The 19,944-nt window shown below is 47.0% G+C and overlaps 1 protein-coding gene across 1 annotated transcript in view; it reads right to left on the minus strand.

Moving 5' to 3' along the window:
* The window catches only part of LOC146857479 (gap junction alpha-4 protein-like), a 65,397-nt gene extending 45,943 nt beyond the window's left edge, over positions 1 to 19,454 (minus strand). Inside the window, exon 1 of the mRNA XM_085648018.1 lies at positions 19,305 to 19,454. The gene's annotated coding sequence lies outside the window, so the exon portion shown is untranslated. The remainder of the gene's footprint in view (positions 1 to 19,304) is intronic.
* Positions 19,455 to 19,944: the final 490 nt, after the last annotated feature.

Genomic DNA, 19,944 nt, shown 5'->3' on the forward strand with positions numbered 1-19,944 from the left:
CGCATTACATTGAAAACACGGAATTCAAGCAAAAATTCTGACTCCGCCACGTAGCGGAGTTAGCTACTGCACCCATAACCCTTTGATAGAACAACTTTACCTTTACATGATAAAGAGCATATAATCAATTCACAAAAATGAACTTTGTAAAATATCAGGCAATGAGAGAGCTGATGATTTTGGGGTCACCCCTAACATAGGGGAGGACCAAGCAGATGCCTTGAACACAAAGAGCATATCATGATGAACGATTCAGTGATGGTCCCATCCTCTTAGGACCACCCCAAGCGAAGTTATGGACAAAAATACAATGCCATCCAATGGTCCAGCAAAGCATTATGGGGCGAGATTCTACAGTCCAGTGAACATTATAACGACCGAGTGGCCTTGATCACATGATATATATATATATATATATATATATATATATATATACACACACAAGTGACAGTGTAACATTTTAAACAAAAATAAAACACGGACATTGACCAGTTATCATTATCTCAAGTATCTATAACTCATGCTTAAATTAACTTGCGTCCCGCCATGCATATGTTGCAGTCATGCTATAAAAGATCTCATAGATCATGTCATGAAGGATGTCATATTTGGGGTGTTAGACCAGGCACCGTTGGCGTAGGTCTATCTTCCATTTTTATCGTTTATCTCTCCTTCATGGTTGCTGGCGTTAGATGTTCTGGGCGCTGTGCCACTGCCATTCAGTGACACAGCGCGAATGCTCTTTATTATAAAATAATTGATGAACCGGGGTAGTCCCAGTAGTACCAAGGAACATGCCAGGGAGGTTGAATTTGGTATGTTTCCGCTCCAAATATTAACATGCATCTGGTAGTAGTGATTGTCTTTATGTTCTGCGTGTGCAATTGCCGCTTTTGGGAAGTAGGTATCTTTTTGTTTAAGTCTTTCTGTGTGTTTCGCTGGTATGTGTATTGGTTGTCTGGTTTAGAGGGCCAGGGCAGGCCCGGGCCGACCTGGGTAGAATGGAGCAATCTGCCATTGAAGTATGGGGAGGGTTGACCCCTTTGATCTGAGCAGGGCTGTGCCTGGCAAGGTGAATGATGGCTCCACCTCCCGCTGGGAGGATGCAGCCTCGTAAATAAAGTGACCCAAGTCGACACCAAACTGGTTCTGGCCGGGTCGAGTGAATTGTGACTTTCTCAAGAACAAAGACTTTTGGGGTATAAAGATCTGAGTTGAAACCCCTTCGCAGTGTGTAACTACGGGATGCCAAGATGAACCTCTGGCCGTGTAAACGAGAGGGAGAGGACTTTGAAACTTTCATCCATCCACTGAAGCAAATACCCAAGGGCATGAATTGAGCTTGCCCTCTGCCGAAGTCTCAGGGACATTAGACTTCATTCCTCAGCAGCCCGGATTCCTATTGAGAGAAATCCTACTCGCAGGTGAGGCCTCTGTCGAGAAATCCAAGGCCTCTGGATCTACTGTGGAGAACGCCGCTTTTGCTGGTCTACGGAAACTATTGCTATCGCCATTGTGGGCCGCTGCAGTTGAGAAGCTGTGCCGCTGAGTGCCCGCATTTGCCTTGTCTACAGAAACTATTGCTCTCGCCATTGTGGGCTGCTGCAGCTGAGAAGCTGTGCCGCTGAGTGCCCGTATTTGCCTTGTCTATGGAAACTATTGCAATTGCCATTGTGGGCCGCTGCAGCTGAGAAGCTGTGCTGCTGAGTGCCCGCATTTGCCTTGTCTACGGAAGCTACTGCTATCGCCATTGTGGGCCGCTGCAGCTGAAGAGCTGTGCCGCTGAGTGCTCGCATAGGCCTTGCTACGAGATCCATTGTTGACGCCATTGTGGGCCGCTGTAGCCAAGGAGCTGTGCCACTGAGTGCCTATCTTGGCCTTGCTACAAAAATCCTTGTTGACGCTATTGTGGGCCGCTGCCGCTGAGAAGCTGTGCCGCTGGGTGCCCGCATTTGCCTTACTATGAGAATCAGAACCACCGCCACAGTGGGCCGCTGCAGCCGAGGAGCTGTGTCGCTGCAGGCCCGCATTGGCTTTGCTACAAGAGTCCCTGCTATAATTGTTTTGGGCCGCCGCCATCGAGAAGTTGTGCCACTAAGTGCCCGTCCTTACTTTTCCACAAGAATCATCGCTATCGCTATCGTGGGCCGCTGCAGCTGAAGAGCTGCGTCGCTGAGTGCCCACGCTAGTCCCACATCGGGAGCCTTGTCAACTTCTGCATGCGCCGCTGGGTGCCGCTTCCACGCCCGTCCCAGGATTATCGTGAGTGCACGCTGCAGAACGCCACCGCCCAAGAACTGTGGCCGCTGTGGGTCCGCCTGCCATCCCGCACCTTCCCTGAGGAGCTGAACACCGTGCCCCTTTATATCCTAAGTACCTTGTACATTGTGCACCACTGGGTCGCATAGATCCCGTCCCCGAACCAAGTTAATTCCACCCGCACACACAAGTGCTTTCATCGCTCTTGAGACGAATCTGTAATTACGTGCATTGTGGTTCAGAACTGGTCTCTAATTGGCGGGCACTGTCCGCTTTCCAGAATTGGCCCTTTACAGGAAGCAGTAGTGCCAGCAGGGCTGCTGTACCTTTATTACGACAGTACAGGAACTTCAGTAGGGCTGATGGACTTTTAATGGTACAGTACCGGTTGCTACTTCTCAGCAATGCTGATGCATATTTAATTGTACAGTGTCCACGCTTCTCAGCACTAGAATTCCAATACCGGTCTGCTGAATTTTTAATGACACAGTATCTTTCAGTATCTTTACTTGTTCTCAGTAGATAGTTTTTGGGAACATTACCAACACTTTTAGCGGGGATGCTGTTCTTTTAATTGGACAGTGACTGCCCTTCGGAAGTAGGGCTGTTGAACTTATATGGGCGCCGTTTTTGCACTTCTCGGTGCTAGAGTTGGTGTACTTCCTCAGCTAGCACTGGCACTTTTCATCGGGTCTGCTATGGTTTTAATAGACAGGATAAGCACTTCTCAGCCTGATGCTGTTCTTCTAATCGGATGTTATTAGCACTTCAGGAAAGAGATGCTATACTTGTATGGGACCAGCCCTGCTCATCCGAGCATCTATACTTTTAAATGACAGCACCAGCACTTCAATAGGGCTGATGCACTTTGAATGGGACAGTATAAGCACTTCAAAGTACGGCGGTTAAGCTTTTAATGAAGTAGCAGTTCGGGCTGGACTGTTCCCATTAGGTGCAGAGTCAAGACTGATTTGCATATGGCTGGGTCCAAACTGGAATGGCATGGTGAGCAAAAAAATGATGGATTTAGGCCCAGATCTCTGTACTGGGGGGAATGTATGACATTATTCTGCATTCTGTCCATCAATTGTTCTATTTGCATTTAATGAAGTAGCGGCAGCACTTCTGAGCAGTGATGCTGTAGTTTTAAATGTCACACTTCAAACAGTACTTGTAATGGATCAATGTCCGCCCTATTCACCAGCGTTGTTTTATTTAGAAGGGGGCACTGCCAGCAGTTCTTCGCATATCTTAATGTGCCAGCGCCAGCACTTCTCATCAGCCCTGCTATACTTTTAAAGTGGCAGTAATGCACTTTTCACCAGGCTGCTTTATTGTAATGGGACAGTACCAGTCCAGCACTTCTCATCAGATGACTATAATTTAATGAGGCGGTGCCAGGATTCTCATGTGTTGATTTTAATAGGACTCTGGGCTCTGATAAATTGAATGCAACAGTATCATCAGTTCCCATCAGCACAGCTATTCTTTTATTAGGACAGTATCATCACTTCTCACCAGCCCACCCTGCTATATTTTAAGGGCACAGTATCAGCACTTCTGATCAGGGCTGACATACTTTGAACGGGACCATAATGTACCAGTATTTGACGCCAGCACGGCTACACTTTCACTAGGACCGTGCCGGCACTTCTCATCTTAATTTGACAAGTAACGACACTCCCCCATCCCAATAGGACTTTCAAGGGCACCAGCACAGCAGGGAACCACCTCGGACCCCAGCTGGTGTTGTGAGTCAAGTTCCTAAGAAAGGTTTGACTAACATTAAGAAAACACACATGGATGTACGCCACTGGCCTCCTTTCTGGCAAGCTCAAGCTGTCAAAGCTGACATTTGCATTTAATCACACCGCATCTTTTGTATCTCAGCTCAGGGGTTAACCCTTCACCTTTGAGGGGTGAGGTAAAGCCGAAGAGCAGTTTAGAAAGGGTAGGGTGAGTTCATGAGCCAGTCAGGGAGGTGAGTTCACAAGTCAGCAATGGATGTAGAGCCAGGTCACGAGCTTGACTCTACGGCAGGCGAGCCTCGGCTTTTCATCCTTAGGCGTTTGTAAAGATAAGCACGGGTGTGGAGACGCTTATTGGTAAAAACGCTACTTCACACCAGCATGCCCCTAGTCATGTTACTGGGTCTTTGTACAGGAGTTGTGTAGTGTGTGCTCTGATTCCTGATGAGAGCGGTAAGAAGCAGGCGAGGGGAACTTGGGAGTACAGGCAGAGACAAGGAGGAATAATGGAAAAAAACATGCCGTGTTTTAGAGCATGTCAAAGTCATGTGCCAGACACTGCATTCATGCATTGCTCTTTGGGGCACTGTAAGCATGCTTCATTTTTACAAAACAGGCAATTGAAGCAATACAGAAAGTCATCACAAAGGCTGCGCATGCAGCCAATTAGTCGGACACCGTCACATAAATTTTGATGGATCGTGCCACCCAGTTGGTGAATGCAGTTTTGTGCAAGAAAAAAATCACACGGTTTAAAGCAACCGACAAAAGAGTAAACTAAACAAAACAGTTTCCAATAACCTTCCAAGAATTACTCCTTGAATGAATGAATGAATGAAACATTATTTATATTGCGCAGCTATGCCCAATGGGCGTCAAGGCGCCTAATCCAAATAAAGACTGTGAGCGAAAAGAAACAGAGCCTACTGGTAAGCATTGATAAAGAGCCAAGTTTTCAATGACTTCCTAAAGAGGTCAAGGGAGGGCAGTGTTTTGATTTCCAGGGGGAGTGAATTCCACATCAGAGGAGCCAGTATGGAAAAAGCTTTGCTCCCCCATCTAGCCTTCTTGGCTCTGGGAATTACCAGTTGATTAAGCTCACTGGATCGGAGACATCTACTCGGAATGTATCTAGAGAGAAGTGATCCAAGGGCATCAGCCGGGCCTGCAGTTAAAGCCTTATATGTAAGGCAGAGGAGTTTAAAAGTGATCCTTGAGGGGATGGGGAGCCAGTGGAGGTTCTTCCTCGCTAAGATCATCGAGGCCAGCCAGGGCAAAGCGAGAGCAAACCGCGCTGCCGCGTTTTGTATGACCTGCAAACGCTGAAGCAGGCCCTTGTTGGCCCCGGCGTACACTGAGTTGCAGTAATCAAGCCTTGAGCCAACAAGGGCGATCACCACCTGTTTCCGTGCCTGAGGGGACAAGTAGTGTACGATTCTTTTCAAGGTCTTGATGACTCCCCAACAGGTAGCCACCGTTCTGTTGACCTGAAGCTCCATGGAGAGCTGGGTGTCGAAGATGACGCCTAGGTTCCTGGCAGACTGTGTTGGTGTTGGGCAGCTACCTAAAGAAGGAGGCCACCAATCATCTGACCATATGCCCTGGTCCTTGCCAAAGACCAGGACCTCTGTCTTGTCCCCGTTCAACTTTAGGGAGTTGGCAATCATCCACTCTGCAACAAGTTGCATGCAGGCCCTAAAGTTAGAAGCGGTTTCACCCACAGAGTGAGTCAGGGATACCATAATCTGCGTGTCGTCGGCATACGACACTACCTCCATCCCCTGAGATCTTACTAGTCTTGCAAGTGGGGCCACGTAGATGTTAAACAGGGTCGGACTCAATGCCGACCCCTGTGGCACCCCACATTGCAAAGACTTAGCGGGGGAGAGGTATTCACCTAGCATGACACGCTGCTCTCGTTGTTGAAGAAAGGAGCTCAGGAGACTGAGTGCCGGTCCTTCTACCCCTGCCTCCCTTAACCTAGTTGTTAAAGTAAGGGGAGACAGGGTGTCAAATGCTGCTGAAAGATCCAGCAGCACCAGTACGGTGGTTAGACCCAAATCCACTTTTCTGCGGATGTTGTCCATGACTTTCGTCAAAGCAGACTCCGTGCTATGCAGCTTTCTAAAGCCATGTTGGGACCCGTCCAAGAAACCAGAGGTATCGAGGAAGTTTGAAAGATGGAAATTCAAATGGGTCTCCAACATCTTAGCAGGGGCCGGCAGCAGAGAGATGGGTCTAAAGTTCTTCAATACTCCAGGGTCCAAGGTGGTCTTTTTCAGCAGCGGCTTCACGATGGCTTTCTTCCAAAGTGACGGGAAGATGCCCTGTTCCAATGCTCCATTCATGACTTCCAGCATCGAAGGAAGAATGATCTCTCTGCAGTTCTTCAGTACTTTCAGAGGAACTGGATCGAGTGGAGATGACGATTTAGTTTTGTCCAACAGGCTATTAAGATCCTCTAGCGAAAGGGCAGGGAAATGATCAAGGGAGTGAGAGGATTCTTTAGTCCAAGCTTCCAGATGTTTAATTTGGGAGAAATCCTCGGCATTAAGCGAGTTCCCCTGCGACTTTAGAGCTATGTAGATATCATCTATCTTTTTGTAGAAAAAGTCTGATATATCATTGCATAGCTCCTGGGAAGCTACTACAGGATCGGGGGCCTGGAGAGAGCACAAAGAGTCCACTATTTTGAAAAGCTCTTTGGAGGATGTTAAAGAACAGGTTAAATTGGAAAAATAATCCTGTTTTTCCTTAATGACTCTCTTTTTGTACTCACGTAGTAGGCTCTTATAGCCTTCTCTATCCTTGAGATCCCAGGATTTACGCCACCTACGTTCCTTCTGTCTGCAAGTTTGTCTGAGAAGCCTCAGATCGACGGAAAACCAGGGGGCAGTTGGCTTCTGTCTAGCTGCAGCTTTCAGGGAAGGAGGAGCTAGTTCGTCAGCGGCTCTGGTGATGGCATCAGCAAGTTCTTGGGCCGACTCATCCACCTTCCGCTGAGTTGAAATATGGGCATTGAGAATAAAAGGGGCTACAGCCTCCTTAGTAAAATTTTTGAAGCTCCTTTTGAATTGTTTTTTACCAGAGCCCACAATGGCAACGGGGCAGGGAATGTCTAGAAACAGCGGGACTGCTAAATGGTCAGACCAGGTGATCGGGACCGGTGTCCCAACCCCTAATCTAGGGTCGTTGGAAAAGATCCCGTCAAGGATATGCCCCGCCTTATGAGTCGGGTGGAGAACTCGTTGTACAAAGTCACATGCCTCCAGAGAATTAAGCAGAGAGCAGGTCTCTTTCGAAGTAACATCCTCTAGGTGAAAATTAATGTCGCCCAGAATAGTGAGATGGGGTCTACCAAAATAAGGTTCCAAAATTCTAAAAAGTTCTGAGCAAAAATTAGCTCTAGACCCAGGGGGCCTATAAAGTAGTATGCCAGAAAAGGAGCTCACCGGGGTATGCACAATACAAAAGTATAGCGCCTCAAAAGGATCCGTAGAGATCGATAAGGGTTTTATGGTACATGTGAGAGTAGATTTAAAAAGAATGGCTATTCCACCCCCTCTACAGCGTTCTCTGTCTAACCTTAGAAAAGTGTATCCTTCAGGAATGGCCAGAAGCAGATCATGGCCAGAAGACTCAGTAGCCCACGTTTCTGTAACAAAGATCCAGTCAGGGTTCCTTGAACTAACAAAATCGTGAAATTCAATCCCATGTTTGATCAATGAGCGCGCATTGATCAAAAATCCCTGTTTGGATTGGGAGGTATGACTGGCCGGCAAAGAAGAGATTGAATAAGTGCGGGCCTGAGTAGGACCGGCAAAAGGAACGTTGCACGAGGGACACAGGTGGGCGCGACACAATACCTCGGGTCTGAGCTGATGATGGCAGCAGAGCGCAGGGGGTCTAAGGGACAAAAGGGTGCCATATAGGTCCCCCCGGGAGGAAGGCGCGTCAATGCCTGGGGACCCAGGGTCCAGCCCGTCCTGCAGCGCGTCCTCAGCGCGGACGGGCGCAGACGGGCTTGCCTTTGGCGCGCCTTCGGCGCGCCGCCGGCGCGCCCGCTGCGCCCGCCCGCTGCGCGGACGTGCGGAGCAGATGTTTTTATCCATTGGTGAGTGAGGAGGGTAGGAGGGACGATGGACTGCACCGTCTCCCTTCCCTTCCCAAGATGGCGGCTCCGGTGGGTGGGGGGGAGTGCCCAGCGTCACTCACAGCTGAGCTGCGCTGTCCTGTTTGACTGCTGCCTGGAGGGAAGTAATCTCACCCCAGGTAAGAACAAAGATAAAAACGGGCTATTTAAGATATATACAATTTTTTAAAATGGATCAGTTCTTACAATTTTTAGATGCTGAAGGCAGCGTTCGTAGTGGCAAAAGTATCTGTGCAATTCATCTCAATTAAAAATAACACAGAAAGATAGCAGCGCAAGCGAGCGCTAAGAGCCCCGGCTTTCCGCCTCAAGGCGAGTGATTAGCACAAAATAACAAGCAATGCCGGTTTGTAAGTTGGGCGTCTCTTAAGTACTATGGGAGGGCGGGAGGGACGATGGACTGCACCGTCTCCCTTCCCTTCCCAAGATGGCGGCTCCGGTGGGTGGGGGGGAGTGCCCAGCGTCACTCACAGCTGAGCTGCGCTGTCCTGTTTGACTGCTGCCTGGAGGGAAGTAATCTCACCCCAGGTAAGAACAAAGATAAAAACGGGCTATTTAAGATATATACAATTTTTTAAAATGGATCAGTTCTTACAATTTTTAGATGCTGAAGGCAGCGTTCGTAGTGGCAAAAGTATCTGTGCAATTCATCTCAATTAAAAATAACACAGAAAGATAGCAGCGCAAGCGAGCGCTAAGAGCCCCGGCTTTCCGCCTCAAGGCGAGTGATTAGCACAAAATAACAAGCAATGCCGGTTTGTAAGTTGGGCGTCTCTTAAGTACTATGGGAGGGCGGGAGGGACGATGGACTGCACCGTCTCCCTTCCCTTCCCAAGATGGCGGCTCCGGTGGGTGGGGGGGAGTGCCCAGCGTCACTCACAGCTGAGCTGCGCTGTCCTGTTTGACTGCTGCCTGGAGGGAAGTAATCTCACCCCAGGTAAGAACAAAGATAAAAACGGGCTATTTAAGATATATACAATTTTTTTAAATGGATCAGTTCTTACAATTTTTAGATGCTGAAGGCAGCGTTCGTAGTGGCAAAAGTATCTGTGCAATTCATCTCAATTAAAAATAACACAGAAAGATAGCAGCGCAAGCGAGCGCTAAGAGCCCCGGCTTTCCGCCTCAAGGCGAGTGATTAGCACAAAATAACAAGCAATGCCGGTTTGTAAGTTGGGCGTCTCTTAAGTACTATGGGAGGGCGGGAGGGACGATGGACTGCACCGTCTCCCTTCCCTTCCCAAGATGGCGGCTCCGGTGGGTGGGGGGGAGTGCCCAGCGTCACTCACAGCTGAGCTGCGCTGTCCTGTTTAACTGCTGCCTGGAGGGAAGTAATCTCACCCCAGGTAAGAACAAAGATAAAAACGGGCTATTTAAGATATATACAATTTTTTAAAATGGATCAGTTCTTACAATTTTTAGATGCTGAAGGCAGCGTTCGTAGTGGCAAAAGTATCTGTGCAATTCATCTCAATTAAAAATAACACAGAAAGATAGCAGCGCAAGCGAGCGCTAAGAGCCCCGGCTTTCCGCCTCAAGGCGAGTGATTAGCACAAAATAACAAGCATCTTTTGTATCTCAGCTCAGGGGTTAACCCTTCACCTTTGAGGGGTGAGGTAAAGCCGAAGAGCAGTTTAGAAAGGGTAGGGTGAGTTCATGAGCCAGTCAGGGAGGTGAGTTCACAAGTCAGCAATGGATGTAGAGCCAGGTCACGAGCTTGACTCTACGGCAGGCGAGCCTCGGCTTTTCATCCTTAGGCGTTTGTAAAGATAAGCACGGGTGTGGAGACGCTTATTGGTAAAAACGCTACTTCACACCAGCATGCCCCTAGTCATGTTACTGGGTCTTTGTACAGGAGTTGTGTAGTGTGTGCTCTGATTCCTGATGAGAGCGGTAAGAAGCAGGCGAGGGGAACTTGGGAGTACAGGCAGAGACAAGGAGGAATAATGGAAAAAAACATGCCGTGTTTTAGAGCATGTCAAAGTCATGTGCCAGACACTGCATTCATGCATTGCTCTTTGGGGCACTGTAAGCATGCTTCATTTTTACAAAACAGGCAATTGAAGCAATACAGAAAGTCATCACAAAGGCTGCGCATGCAGCCAATTAGTCGGACACCGTCACATAAATTTTGATGGATCGTGCCACCCAGTTGGTGAATGCAGTTTTGTGCAAGAAAAAAATCACACGGTTTAAAGCAACCGACAAAAGAGTAAACTAAACAAAACAGTTTCCAATAACCTTCCAAGAATTACTCCTTGCAGTGCACTACAGAGTATACCAGTCTGATCATTCACTTAAAGGGACCCTGCGTGAATGATGTGCTGTCACTGCAGTCCGGTAACTAAACGGGCTGCCTGCTGTGGTGACGATTATCTCTTGTTCCTGTGTTAGCTATGCACAACGAGCCTTGCATTGCAGCAAATTAGTATTCACGTATCTGTGGTAAAATAATATCTGCTTTCCCAACTGTCAGAGTTCACAAATAATCAAATGCTTTCAAATATAGGAGAACAACTTTCCAGCAGGCTATTACAAAAAAACGTATAAAAGTATTAGGTAGTGACGTAGAACGTTATTTGTACACGTACATTAATCTCCATTGTTGTTCTTCTAGTGAACCTTGTATTTACTCATCCCACCCCTTTCCTTGGGTAATTATTTGATAATCCATTTGCCACGAGGCACTGCGATATTAAGTGTTTACATGTTAACACGCGCAGTTCTTGCAGGCCTCAGGCCTTTTAAAATTGCAAAGCCAAGTTATACTAACAGGTGCGAAAAATCATGTCCAATATGGGATTAAATGAGGTAAAAGCCGGCTGAAAATCAAACCAACTGCGTCTTTAACTAGACGCTTGAAAGACAAACTGAAACTACTGCTTATTCGTTTCGGTTTACATGGAGATTCATGTTTACTCGTCCTTCTACCTTTATGAATGCCATTCATAAAGGTAGAAGGACGAGTAAACACTAATTTCCATGTACATCGAAATGAATAAGCAGCAGTTTCAATGAATTGTTAAGAATGATGGGCCCCGGGGGAAGCAGAGTCGCAGACTAGTCTTCCCCCTGGGTCTTTCGTGCAGGGATAGGACCAGGCAGGGTCAAGGGGTGGAGTTAGGGGCTGGGTATAAGAGCACAGGGGGGGAAGGCGACTTCCTCTTCCTGCGCTCGGCACCATCGGGAGGGAATTTAGCGAAGGCCACCCACCCGCCCCGCAGTTTAAGGGTTGGGGAAGGGGTTGGCAAAGCGTGCCAGTTTAGGTCAGGCTGCGGGGTTGGCGGTACTTTGCAGGGGTGGGGGGGCGGGGGGGAGGGAGTCATTAGCGGGCACACCCATCCCTCGGGGGGGAAGAGTGAACGAGGTGGGGGAAATGGAGGCATGAGTGAAATGGCAGATGATATCGGGGAGGATGCTAGGAGGTTTAAATGGATGAGGAACAAAAGGGGCATGGAGTGGTAGGAAATGTGCGTTTGGAGTGGGTGAAAGGAGTGAAGGGTTGAAGAGTGATGTGGGGAGTTGTTATTGATGTAATGTTGTTTTGGTTACTGTTTACTGTTATGCAGCCTGGTCCTAATAAATGGCCTTTAACGCTGAAGACAACAGCGTGGTCTATTTACTGCGCGATGACACACGAAGGCGCACAGGGACAAGGGCCTCAGTCAAACTGTCTCTGCTGCCCAACAAACGAAACCAAAACCAAAAGATAGCAACAAGTTGTACAACAATGTACATATGCCACCAGGGCAAGGCCTTTAAGCCACCCCCACCCCCCCCGGCAACTACCGCCATGGAATCAAAGAAGTCACCCTGCCGACCTGGCCCCCAGGCGTCACTAAAGTTAATTATCGCAGCAGTGACAAAATTAAAAACAACACTTAAACAGTCTTCAGAATTTCGGGCATGCATGTTTTAGTCTCTACTCTTAGCCAGGGAATGCGTGTTACCTATCCACTTGTGGCTGGGCCCTGTTTGTAGTTGAGTCCGCTACGACCTGCGCCGCGTCATGTGTATGTAACATACACTAAGACACTAACAAGAGCCAAGGCCTATAAAGCCACCCTCCCCCACCACAACCCCAACTACCGCCACAGAATCAGTCACCCTGCCAGCCGGGCCCGCAGGCGGCAGTAAAGTCAATTATCGGATTCGCAGCAGACAGTGATAACAAGCTTTTGCAATGCAATAGGTCTCGCCTTTGAATAAGTTATGCCTTTTATTTATGTGTTTTGAAAACCTGCAAGCGCTGCGTAAACACGCACTTTGTACTTATAGTCTTTGCTTACGAGAAGCAAGTCTGGCAGTAAAAGAGGCACAGTTACTGCCATCCTTGCTTTTCGTAAGCAACGACTATAAGTACAAAGTGCGTGTTTACGCACCGCTTAAGGAAAGGGACCAGTAGGCTAGAAGATATAGTATTGGCTAGAAGAGCGCAAAGGGAAGATCAGGATAAGAAGAAGGAAGAAGAGGTGACTGGAGCAGAGGTAAATGGAAGCAGAGGAATGGAAGTAGAGAACAGATGCGATCAAAGGGAAGAGAAAACTTTTAGAGATAACTCAGAAAGCAGGTAATAGAGGATGGAAAATGGAAGATCAGAAATAGATAAAATGGAAGAAAGAATAAGGAAGATTAAATACATGTTTAGAAAAGAGGGGAGAGGAGGCAACTCAAACAGATTGAAGATTAAATAAATTTCTAGAAAATAAGGAAAGAAAACAGATGAAGTAGAAGGAACATGAAATATAATGCTGAAAAAAAGGGGGGAAGCGAAGGAAATACGCTGATGAAAGAAGGGAGGGAAGCAGAAACAAGGCTGACAGTCTCTTTTACTGCCAGCCTTGCTTCTTGTAAGCAAGGACTATACGTTCAAAGTGAGTCTTTATGCACCGATTGCAGGTTTTAAAAACAAATGAATAAAAGGCATTGTCATTTACAATGCCAATAGCTCCAACTCTCGCAAATGCGAGACCTATTTCATTGCAAATGCTTGTTGGGCTTGCTACTGAAAGTCTGGGTTGGGGAACTTGATTAGTCAAATTCACAGGACGAACCTACTTATGGTGTAGTGCTTCGTTAACACCAGGGAGCAGTCAATTTGTGAATACCATACACAACAAAGTTATTGCACTTTCTGATGATTATGTAGCGCAGTGCTTCCCAAACTTTGTGGAACAACGGCATAATATTTAGAATAACAAACTTTCGCGACCATTCATGTTTTAATGGACAGTGTGCAAACTCAATTATCCCAGCGTCAACTAATGGAATCTCTACGTAGCCTTAAGAAAATAAGGAGTAAAGAGCTTGGGAAACCTCCTAGACAAAGTAGTATGAGAAAAATTAACAAAATGGCAACACTCATGAGGAGAAGCCGTTCAGCGTATGCCAACAACATTTATGTGAGTGTGCATGTTATAAAACACTTCATTTGGTCGATCTTTTAGCTACTCTGCTCATTGCCCCTCCCGATTTGGGAAAGACAGTGGACGGAACGGAGTTCAGCTTCTGTAAAGCATCAGAGTTCCAAAATGACCACAATAAAAATTCTTAAAACTACAGTAAGCTCAGACAGACAGAACTTGTGTGGCGTAATACAATAATGAAGACAGGCAGGGTGGATGGGGGTGATTAAAAAGTCTCCAGGACTCTATCTTCAGCCAGAGAGTGTGTAAGACTTAGCGTCAAGTACCTCAATCAAAAGCAATATTGTAACTCACTCAAGTAGGGGAGGTGAACCAGTGCTGGCCTTAGGAGTGTGTGAACGGTGCAGTTGCACAGTACCCACAACTTAGGGGGGCCAGAACATGCCTCAGAAAATGTAAATGAAATTAGAGTGCTCGCCCCTCAGAGCAGGTGCTCTCGTTGGCCCACGGTCTCAGCGGAAGTGGGCGCAGTCAGCAATAAAGGCAACAAAAAAAAATAATGTTTGTTCTGCTAGCATGCAGGCTGTCAATCTCACTGAATGAGGACTGGATATCTGTAATGGTGACTGAAGATGGCACGCCCGCCTTACATACACACCTTCTTAGCTTTGAAGATTGTCCATCATAGATCTTTAGTATATGCAATAGACTTTCCACTAGGAAACATTTCTACTAGAAGTGCTGAACACTACAATATTATAGAGATCTAAATAAGTATTTGCAGTCTTCAGTACCTTAATGCACTCCCCTTGGTAAGTCCACCAAAGACAGATTTCTGGCTGATTGTGTTTGATCACCAGGAGTTTGGGTGAGCTTAAAATGCTGTTTTGTTAGCACTACTGGTTGTAAGTGTCTCACAGTTGCGTAATGGTACTTTGCGTTCAATATGAATTTACAAATTCTGATATAATAAAATAAGAAAGGCACATGTGCACTACACAGAGGAACAAAAACAAGCATTGGCATAGCCAATAGGTCTCGCTTTTGGGACCTTATAAGTGTTTAGCCATGCAACAGTTGCATAACTAAATACTTATAAGGTCCCAAAAGCGAGACCTATTGGCTATGCCAATGCTTGTTTCTGTTTATTACTGCTCTGTAGTAATGGCGGCGCACGGGTGCCACCATTACTACATAGAAGTAATAAACAGGCTCACGGAGAACATCAAAGCGGCCGCAAAAGTGAAAGTGATCGCGTTCAAACATCAAAGCGGCCGCGAAAGTGAGGCGTGCGCGCCCGGGCACATGCAGTGTAGCTCTAGGCTACAGTGGTAGCACTTTTTTGAGCCCTCACAAAATGTCTCGCCACACCAGCGCATGCGCTGGGTCAGGCGAGACCTAACAAGAGGATGCTTAGAATCCTGTACCAGAAAGGGAGTCAAAGGGGAGGGAGGGGGGGGGGGGGGGGGGGCAAATTTAAAACATTGCTACAGATGACAAGAGTGTACGATTTGAAAAGAAACTCGGCATGAACTGTGGAGAAACAAGCATAACTGTATGTCCTAGTCAATACGTTCTATTAAAATGATGGCCGATGCATTGGAAGCAAAATGTTTAAGTTGAATAGGATTTCCAGTTGCACACATAACGGACATACTCCCATTAAACCAGTAGATGATGGTTTTTACAATCCATGTATTCACTTTGAAGTAACTAAAGAATGCTGGCAGAGATAAATACTTGGTATTGGACAACGCAGAGAAGGGAGCATTTTCAATCGCCTCAGAAGACATGGTTGATAAGTAGGTCCATCGCACTAGTGTTAAGATAATTTTGAGGCTGAATATTTTTTAAATAGATCGGTTGGGAAATGGAGTCCTGTATAATACCATGGAACGGCGAAATCATTCTAAAATCCACAGTTCTTTTCTAAGGTAGCATAAATCAGTCACTCATTAAAATGCACCTCCTGTGCATTTTACATGTCTCCGTAATTCGAAACAGAAAGAAAGCAGGGCGGCGGAAAGAATGACGTTTTCTAGCCCAGAGTCGGTCCGAAGAGGTTGTTCATTCTATAGCAAAAACGCCCGACTACAGTTCCTAATTGCATTAGAAACCTGGTATGAAGAAGCCAGCGGAACAGTTCTCAAACGACACTCCTAGAAAAAAAATCTACTTTCGAATTACTTTGTTTTGCATCCGCTAGTAAGGGATCGGCAATATAAGAAAGCATGCTCTGTCTTTGCTAGAAGAAAGGCTGAGCACTGCAGCACCTAGATGGGCTCTGGTTGGAGAGGCTTCACAGCACTGCTGAAATGTGCCAGGAAATACTCGGCACTAGCAGTAGGGCAGGGCCGTGCTGCAGGAATCTTGGCAGAGCCAGAGCGGCGAAGCAAGGCTATGAAAGTGGCTAGAGGACATGTGGCACTCTGTCAGGGCACAATATCTGAAAGAATAGCAAGAAAATACTTGTTTTGTACTGCCCAAGCTTTGCTCCATTCAATGCTATAAACATGTTGGCATTAGCTGAAAGAATGGGCTTGGCCCTGGGAGGCAGTCACCGCTAGGGCAAGCTCGACTCTAGAGAGGTAGAACTCCAGGCTCGCCCGAATGTTGTTCATGACTATAACAAGCTATGCTCTAGTTAGGTTAATCGTGGGTACTATTGTAATGGTATTTGTATAGCTCTTTCCAAACATCTTGCGAGGCCAAAGAAATGCAGCACTAGTTGGTAAACTAATTCCGAATCTTCAAAGCTAGGCTCTAGCTGGATATCGGCCCCGCTGCAGTCAGCGCGGCTTCAGCAGACACCCTACGCATGGCTACGAAGAGGTCGTGTGTGGCTTGAAGGCTAATTGCTGCTAGACGAAGGTTGCCTTCAGCTGTAAAAGTAATGACTGCAGGGGGTAGCCGGGCTCCGGCTGGAACACAGCAGGCCATTGATAACCTCAGCCGGGGCAGGCCAGGCTTTTGACGTCTGACGTCTCGAGAGCGCAACTGCCTCCCTGTCTGCCCCAAGAGGGCCCCCGAGAGCTGGTACTGCAGACACCGGTGCCATCCGTCACCCAGCGTGGCACTGCCCTGCCACGGGGTTATCCACTGAGCAAAGGCAAGCCAAGCGCCACCCTCCGCCAATGTCTTGTAATTTACACACGCTGGGCAAGTTAAAAAAAATATGTATGTCCCACAAAGGCCCTCGCCGAGCGCCACGCAGACAAATTACTCGTTGTGATCGTGTGAAGCACTTGCTGTGGCATCGGCGGCAGGGGCGGTAAGGTTCCTTTGTAGGGATCGGGTGTCTGGGGGGAGGGGAGTAGATAAGGCTCATTGCTAATAATAGAAAACATGTTATCCTGGGAGGACGATCCTGAAGATAGGATCTGTCATATTTTAATTAGCCTGCCTGCTGTATTTTATATGGCCTACACACAGACAGTGTACGGGAGACTAATGAGATGCCCGCTCGCACTGTAAAACAAGGCGCTCTCTTCAATTTGTGGTGTATCGTTTGTCGTCTAATGCGTTCAGAGCACTTCACGATTGCCCCCTACCTTAGAGGCGCTGCAGTCACAGTTGAGTCCACCAGGACGTGCACCACACTTCAACATAACTGCAGCAAGTCTTTGCAAGGCCCAACACTGGGGTTGTAGAATCTTGCACGTGTCTGTTAATGGTGCAAGCCTCACAAAGGTCACGTATATTCACCAACCTGGGTGGCCTTTTCCAATGCAAAGAGTTCCTAAAACATTTACTGGGTCGCCAACTACTATATGCCAGTTCGATGGATTTGGAGTTGGTCACGCACACAGCTCTACACGGGGTACAATTAGACCTTCAGAAACAGAAACAAGGCAGAGTAAAAGGTAAGCGCGGTCCCGAAAGTGAAAGAGGTCGCGCTGCAGCCGATCTCTTGTCTTTATGGGGCCATATGTTTGAAACACATGGCCCCATAAAGATAAGAAACCTTGTACCACACACGTAAGTCAAGCGAGCCAGTCCAACTGGGACGGCTCTAAATGAGAAAAGTGTACGTCACTGGAAGCTCTTTTCCAATGGCTGGCCACCGTTTAGCATAAACGGTGACGCCAGCCAATGGAAAAGAGGGGCGGGGCTTAAACCCAGCTAGTGAGAGCTACCCAAAAAACATATAATCTGGCCAGCGAGACTGTGCATGTCTGCGCAGCCTACGCTAGCCGAGACCTAAAAATGTAAAACAGCCCTTAAACAGTGCAGTGCCCCTATAATTAATAGGTTGTTGTGGGTGGTGGTGGGTCGCTTCTCACTTTCACTGACTTACTCCCGTGTGTTACCGACATGATGATGACCTCGATCGATGTTCTTCTCAAGCCGCCGGGCTCCTTGTCGTGACCAAGAGAGGACTGCAGTGCACAGCCTGGAAATACCAATGAGAGCATGCACAAGCTACGATGAAGCAAGCCCAAACTGGAAAATTCGGGAATTGGTCTTTGGACTCCTACCCCAGACCCGAGCAAACCAATCACTTGAAAACAACAACATCTGTTGCTGAGTCTGGTGGAAGAGGCAAAGGCCACTGCCACACCCCCAAAAACTCTAAGCCTGCTGGACTGCCCCGCCCCCGGCCATTGGAATTCATGGATGCATCCAGCTCCTCTCTGGGCCAAGGGAATAACGCCCAAAATGGAAATGCTATTCTGCAAGTGAGACACAGGCTGCACCCAGCAGTGTGTCGTCACTGCCCTGCTTTCTGGCTCCAGGTCGAAGAAATCTTTGCCGAGCCAAAAGCATGTGCAGACACTGCAGAGCAGAGGCCATACCCTCTCACCCCCCTAAAGAAAACCCCAAATTTGTACAGAGCACGAGCAGCCAGCACAATTCATTGGTAGCTGCTCAGCGTTTTCTATCAGGCATTTTTTTAGTCCCCCCCGGGTGGCACCAGCCGCCCCGACCTGACAGAGACAGGCTGTGGCAGGACGTGTGATGTGCAGCTGATTGGATGTTATGAGATGTTATGTTATAACCCAGTTGCCAGATGAGATGCAGCACTGCAGTAGAAATAGCAGAAATTACTCTCTGCCACTCCGTAAACCTGCAGCCCTGCCAAGAATACGTATCTGTATTCTTTTCTGCACTCCTGCCAAGTAACTTTGCACGAAAAAGCTCCATTCTTTTCTTCCTCCTAAACACGTGTGTGTTTGTGACTCTCTACTCAGTAAACAGTTTTTTATTTAACTATTGTTGAAAGATCACTTCTCCGTGAAAAAATCTACACTGCACAGTTCCTGTGGTGATAGGTGTCGCAGTTCACATAGAAATATTTGGAAGCTATTCCTGCTGCTAAAGTCGAGTAGTTTCACCCCAAGACTAGCGGCCGCAAAAAGCAGTGAGTCAGTAATGCAGCGGAACGCAAACACTGACATTTCATGCCTCAGCGACTCTAGCAAAAAACCTTAGTCAAACCAAAGAATATATATGCAGCATCTTTTTAGACACGTACAGGCTTCGCTCAAATCTGTTCAACAATCACATTTGAATTCTCCCTGTTTTGGACTCATCACTATAATGTGGCAGCCATTATTTAAAATACATTAACATGCTATTACTGTGCACCTTAATAAGTCTGGTACTCTTCTGACACAACTTTTACAAGAGCGTCAGCAGCCATTCGGCAAAACGACAATCAGTCACATTCATCCACTCCCAGAAGTGAAATAAGCAAGTCTGCATGAGTCTTTATGTCACATTAAATTATATGAACTCTCTTCATATTAAAATATAGCTCTCGTTAGTATAACTTACCAAAGTACTCCTTCAATAGTGTAAATTCTTTCTGGAGCCTTTCGAATTGCTTCCACGACTGGAACAAAGCAAAGAAGAACAGTGCAAAAGAGACAGCAACAGCGACATCTACCAACAGATGTAATATTAATACTGGGAGGCGGGGCTCCAACACCCTGCTCGAAACGGGAGTCTCTGGGAAGGAGGGACTAGCAGTTGAAAAGATTGTTTCGAAGAAGTTGTCAGAACGGTTTACAGGAAGAGTGTAATAATGCAGCAAGTCATCATTATCAGAACCCCCATGCCAGACCGGAAATCACTAACTAATCCCGCAATGTTTTTAGGTCTGGTTAGAGATAGCTTTTGCTGTTTGCAGGAGCTCATGCAATTATCAAAATAATTTTAGGAAACAGTTTTGGGAGAGGGGCTTTAGCTTCTCCCCTATGCCGATAATCTTCTTTACGGGCATTTGATTGTGTAGAAATTGTGTTAGATTGCCTCATAACTGATAGAGACATTGTGTTAAATTCAATATGAATGGGGTTTTCATGTTGTAACGTTAAAATAAAATCTGCAGTAAGGTGTTTTACATTTTCAACATTTTCATACAGTACAAAGTGGTTTTACATTGTGAACTCTCTGAGAAATGCAATAGGAAGAC

This window comes from Triturus cristatus, chromosome 3_2 (assembly GCF_964204655.1).
Source record: "Triturus cristatus chromosome 3_2, aTriCri1.1, whole genome shotgun sequence".
In the NCBI taxonomy this organism is placed as follows: Eukaryota; Metazoa; Chordata; class Amphibia; order Caudata; family Salamandridae; genus Triturus; species Triturus cristatus.